The sequence below is a fragment of the Megalobrama amblycephala genome, linkage group LG12, assembly GCF_018812025.1.
Source record: "Megalobrama amblycephala isolate DHTTF-2021 linkage group LG12, ASM1881202v1, whole genome shotgun sequence".
Classification (NCBI taxonomy): domain Eukaryota; kingdom Metazoa; phylum Chordata; class Actinopteri; order Cypriniformes; family Xenocyprididae; genus Megalobrama; species Megalobrama amblycephala.
This window is the reverse complement of record NC_063055.1, coordinates 13,851,827-13,858,389: the sequence shown is the minus strand read 5'-3', so window position 1 is coordinate 13,858,389 and position 6,563 is coordinate 13,851,827.

Here is a 6,563-nt window from a genome sequence, read left to right as displayed (position 1 = left end):
TATTCGCACAACAGTTAATTAATATGAAAACATTTTCTGTGATTTTTTTTTTTACCTTTAAGGCACATTCACACCAAGGATATGGTTCAGAATCCATCTTGCTTTAAAGAGCTCAAGCATTATCGTGCTTTGATGTGGATGCCAATATAGTTTTCATCACAGATACCTTTATAGTTATCGTTCTCGGTGCAAATGAGCCTTTAGTATAACCAGCCTGTCACGGCCGTGGGAAACCAAACTGTTTGATATTACAGTGCACATGGGGGGCCTGAAGTGGGGGAAGGATTCGTTCTGTCTTTGTTAGGTCTCATAAAGCTTTCTATTTATTCTCATAACTTCTGAGATAAGCTATGGCAAACAGAGAGGCTGGTGTCCTGGGACGGAGGATTTTCTGAATGAAGAGTCCCTTTTGATAGAGTGATTTAGGCCACAAATGAGCTTAATTCATCCAGGACACCACTGTCTGGGTTTAACAACTCCCCTTTGACTTTATCCAAAACTTAATGTGTTTCATCTCTGATCCAGCTTTCACTATTTGATTTAATCAAAACTCTTGATCAGGGGGTTTTAAATGGTGGTCCAGGGGCCCCCAGGGGGCCGCAAGGGGGAGCTAGGGGGTCCACAGAAAAATTCAGGAAAAAGTGTAAATGCATAAAAAATACAGTACTCTAATAGTCAATTTAAATATTTTCCAGATAATATTCATTATTTTTCTCACACGGTACAAATAAGGCACACTAAAATATAGTTTATATTATATTATATTATATTATATTATATTATATTGCACTAAATCATTGAGGCTTTTTGAATATTGCCTCAGGTGTGATTTTATATCATGGATCTCTGTGCAAAACCAGTGCTTCATGTAGTTTACTTTCAGTGGAACCAATAGTGTTTACCAGTGCTGGATCTTAGAACAAACACACGCACATACACACAATGATTACTTAAACAAAACAAACATTTCACCACAGAATTCCGCATTCTTAGCAGCTCCCTGGTACACATTCGAGGGTGAGAGTTAAGTCCTGCGAACTAGCCTGAGAAACTGACCCTGTTTGTGGACATTACAGTCCAAGAGCCTCATCAAGGTTCTCCAAGCATCTAGGTAGCATTCTTATCAAGACACAACTAATGGATTCATTACACAGCACCAGTAACATAAAGTGAAGAAGAATGCACCGAATGATCAATAATGAGAATCATCAAAGCCAGGTCAAATCAAATCAAATTTAATCAAATAAAAGACGAATCTATATGTGCAAATGTAAATCAATATTATTACATATATTGCTATAAAATGTAATATAAAAAAATGAATGAAATATGAATGCCTTGTATAGCCATGAATACAGAGTTTAAATAAACTATACACTACTGTTCAAAAGTTTGTTTGTTTTTTAAGAAATTAATACTTTTATTCAGCAGGGATATATTACATTGATCAAAAGTAACAGTAAAGATATTTACAGTGTTACAGAAAATGTAAAATGGTTCTTTCAAATATATTCTATTCTTTTAAACTTTCTATTTATCAAAGAACCTAAAATTGGTTTCCACAAAAATATTAAAGGTGCCCTCGAATGAAAAATTGAATTTATCTTGGCATAGTTAAATAACAAGAGTTCAGTACATGGAAATGACATAAAGTGAGTCTCAAACTCCATTGTTTCCTCCTTCTTATGTAAATCTCATTTGTTTAAAAGACCTCCGAAGAACAGGCGAATCTCAACATAACACCGACTGTTACGTAACAGTCGGGATCATTAATATGTACGCCCCCAATATTTGCATATGCCAGCCCACGTTCCCAACATTAAAAGGCATTACACAAGGGCAGGCAGTATTAACGTCTGGATGCGCACAGCCAAATCATCAGACAAGGTAAGCAAGCAAGAACAATAGCGAAAAATGGCAGATGTAGCAATAATAACTGACATGATCCATGATAACATGATATTTTTAGTGATATTTGTAAACTGTCTTTCTATATGTTTTGTTAGCATGTTGCTAATGTACTGTTAAATGTGGTTAAAGTTACCATCGTTTCTTACTGTATTCACGGAGACAAGAGCCGTCGCTATTTTCATTATTAAATACTTGCAGTCTGTATAATTCAAAAACACAACTTCATTCTTTATAAATCTCTCCAACAGTGTAGCATTAGCCGTTAGCCACGGAGCACTATCAAACTCATTCAAAATCAGAAGTAAACTATATAACAGTATACAATACTCACATAATCCGACGCATGCATGCCGCATGCATGACGAACACTTTGTAAAGATCCATTTGAGGGTTATATTAGCTGTGTGAACTTAGTTAAGGCACTGTTTAAGGCAAGCGCGAGCTCTGTGGGCGGAGAGAACGGGATTTAAAGGGGCCGCAGCATAAAATCGGCGCGTTTATAATGATTCCCCAAAATAGGCAGTTAAAAAAATTAATTAAAAAAAAATCTATGGGGTATTTTGAGCTGAAACTTCACAGACACATTCAGGGGACACCTTAGACTTATATCACATCTTTTAAAAACATAATCTAGGGCACCTTTAAGCAGAACAACTGTTTTCAACATTGATAATAATAAGAAATGTTTCTTGAGAACCAAATCAGCATATTAAAATGATTTCTGAAGGATCATGTGACACTGAAGACTGGAGTAATGGTGCTCAAAATTCAACTTTGCATCAAAAGCAGTGTTTGAGAAAAATTACTTTTAAAAGTAACGCTTTACAATATTGCATTACTCCCTTAAAAAGCTGCATTAATTAGTTATTTTTTATGGAAAGTAATGTTGCATTACTTTTGTGTTACTTTTTTTTCACCTGGGCTGAGCTTGTTTGATTGTTTTTTAAATAACAAAAAAGGTTCTATTTTTGGCAAAATATAAAAGCCCTTTTAGACCAGAAGTGAAATGGACAAGCCTCAGGCTGACGAAATGGAAATTCATACCTGTATGGTTAATAAAGTGAGATTAAATACATAAAGTATATGCGTTATTTATCACATTTTATTATTGCAGTTTTGAGTAATATTCTGAGTTTGCATTTCACTTTTTATTGATTTTGAGGAATACTGAAAACAATAACCATCATGTTTACACAGCGGACACAATGCCTCTGCATGTTACTCTCGATTTCTCTCAACATGTGAACAGGAGAGGTTTAAAAGTAATGCATTACTTTACTAGTTACTTGAAAAAAGTAATCTGATAACTTGACTTCTACTTACATAACTTAATGCGTTACCCCCAACACTGATCACAAGAATAAATTACATTTTAAAATATATTAAAGTTCCTCTAAATTGTAATAATATTTCACAATATTACTGTTTTTACTGTATTTTAGATCAAACAAATGCAGCCTAGGTGAGCATAAGAGACTTCAAAAATATTAACAAATCTTACTGTCTCCAAACCTTTGAACAGTAGTGTAGCTACACTGTACATACTGTGTGTATTTTTGGGTACAATATGTGGTACAGAATCAACTTATAAGCAATAATTAGAGCTTAATGAATAATAATTAAAGTGTTTACAGTCAGAATATATGTTGGAATTATTGACATCCTAATTTCCTTGACATTCCTAATTCCCATTTTCTTGGAGCAAAATGCATTTGAGTTTCCCCATATACACGTGCAGTTATGGCCAGTACAGATATCAGAGAATGTTGGGAGAGGCAGAAAGGAGGAAGATGGAGGGGAGAGAGGGGGGTTAAGATGGAGCAGGTAGACAAAGCCAGCATTCATGGACACAGTGAAGGAATGAAAAACATTCTCCACCAAGAGACGCATGGTCATCAGTAGGGCATGGGTTATGGTTTGCGTGCATATGCATTTGGATGTGTGTGTGCCAACACGAAAGTATATAATACGAGGGGAAGGGGTGTTTGATCCAATGATAAGTGGGTGTAATTTTACTCCAGGCTCTGGTTAGGAGCCCTCACTTCCATATCTAACAGCTGCAGTGGAGCTGGTAGGAAAAGAGTGGGGAGAATGTCAAATTGCATGGGTTAAAAGAAAAACTTTTTTAGTTTGAGTATGTGTGTGTGTTGATAAGTGTGACCGGTCCCCAAAGACGACAGTACAATGGCCTACACAGCCTCTGTGGAATGCATTCAATCAGAGTTCACAGGCAATTCTGTCAGTGCAGAACTTTAAAAAAGAACACACTTCACTTATTTTTATGCTTTTCCCCATACTGAACAAATTGAGACTGTAAATAAACCCCACAGTTTAACTGAAAGGATAATGTCTGATCTGGCATTTGGCTGTGGGAAGGTGAGGTTAGTCAGTATGTTGGTGCTGGACTCGACTGATTCTCCGTATCCGTTTATAGAGGTGAGTTGGTGCGGTCTGCCCCCTACAGGCAAAAATGGATATTAACAGCTCTCCTGGTTGGATTGGGGACTCGAAGGTAGGTACTGCCAGCTGCCACATAATTCTCGTTTTAATCTAAATCTAGTCAGATCATGTGGACGTTATGAGCTATTCAACTTATATAAATACATTTAAAATAGCAAATTCACAAACATTATAAACACTGAACTGTTTAATACCGAAACGATCCACTGTCACACCTGTGCATCAGAGTTTATGCTTGAACTATGTACTTACACCAATGTCCACCAGAGGGAGCCAAAAACGAGCAAAGCCGATTAAGTCAAATCTGCTGCATGCAGATACTCATCACGTATAGGCTATGAGCGCATTAAAGGGTTAGTTCACCCAAAAATGAAAATTCTGTCATTTATTACTTACCCTCATGCCGTTCCACACCCGTAAAACCTTCGTTAATCTTCACAAATTAAGATATTTTAGTTGAAATCCGATGGCTCCGTGAGGCCTTCATAGGGAGCAATGACACTTCCTCTCTCAGGATCCATAAAGGTACTAAAAACATATTTAAATCGGTTCATGTGAGTACAGTGGTTCAATATTAATATTATAAAGCGACGAGAATATTTTGGTGCGCCAAAAACAAAAAAACAAAATAACGACTTATTTAGTGATGGCCGATTTCAAAACACTAGCGCTTGAGGAAGATTCAGAGCATAAATGAATCAGTGTATCGAATCATGATTCAGATCGCATGTCAAACTGCCAACGGCTGAAATCACGTGACTTTGGCGCTCCGAACAGCAGATTCGATACACTGATACATTTGTGCTCCGAATCTTCCTGAAGCAGTGTTTTGAAATCGGCCATCACTAAATAAGTCGTTATTTTGTTTTTTTTTGGCGCACCAAAAATATTGTCGTTGCTTTATAATATTAATATTGAACCACTGTACTCACATGAACCGATTTAAATATGTTTTTAGTACCTTTACCCCTACTGGAGGAAGTGTCATTGCTCCCTATGGAGGCCTCACGGAGCCATCGGATTTTAACTAAAATATCTTAATTTGTGTTCCGAAGATTAACGAAGGTTTTACGGGTGTGGAACGGCATGAGGGTAAGTAATAAATGACAGAATTTTCATTTTTGGGTGAACTAACCCTTTAAATGGCTGTTGTGAGTTAGTACAATGTGCAAAAATCATGAGCAAGGTTAAGTTATCTAGATTCAATCTGACACGCTGTCCAATCTGGTCAGAGCAAAAGGGTCAAATATGGTAGGCCTACCTTCACTGGCCCAAAGCCAAGGTTGACTCTGAGTCATGCTCATAAGTCATGCTGACCCAAGTCAAAGAAATGACATCTCAGAAGGTCTAGAATGTCAGTAGTGTGATCAGGGCCATCATGAGATGGAAACAACCGGGAATGTTGCCTCAGTCCCTTTGATGACGTGAGTCGAATAAGGTCCACTATTATATAACCTACTGTCAGGCATGGGGACCTGCCATGAATTTAACTAACAGACCTGGGTAGGCTATATGAGTATGACGATGATAGCAACTTTTTCGACCCAGAAAATTTGTACAAGAATGTTTCATATGACAGCATAACTTTTCTGCAATTTGGGGAAAAAGGGGAATCATATGTCTTTATGTTTTCTGACTATCATATATATATATATATATATATATATATATATATATATATATATATATATATATATATATATATATATATATATATGTATGTATGTATGTGTGTGTGTGTGTGTGTGTGTGTGATAGTCAGAAAATTTGAAAGTCTGAATTTTTCATTTGACGGCATGACTTTTCTGCAATTTGGGGAAAAAGGGGAATCATATGTTTTTATATTTCATATGTTTTCTGTATAAACATATGTTTATATTTTCATCTGTTTTGTGTGTGTGTGTGTGTGTGTCTGTGTTGTAATACCTATGTAATATATCGATGCATTTATTTCTACAATTTTATTAACTGAATGGTAACCAAATGTGAATCAGTCAGTTATTAATTCAAAATCACTGGTCCACTCATAAGCAGTTTTGTCACTGGTCATAAATGTTTAATGTATTTTGATCATGTGATTTATGTGAATAAGACCTTTATAGATCCTTTATAGACCTCTTCATAAACCCTTTAAGCTCAAAAGTAAATTTTGGACACAAATGTAATTGGTGGAATTAAATGGGTTAATATTT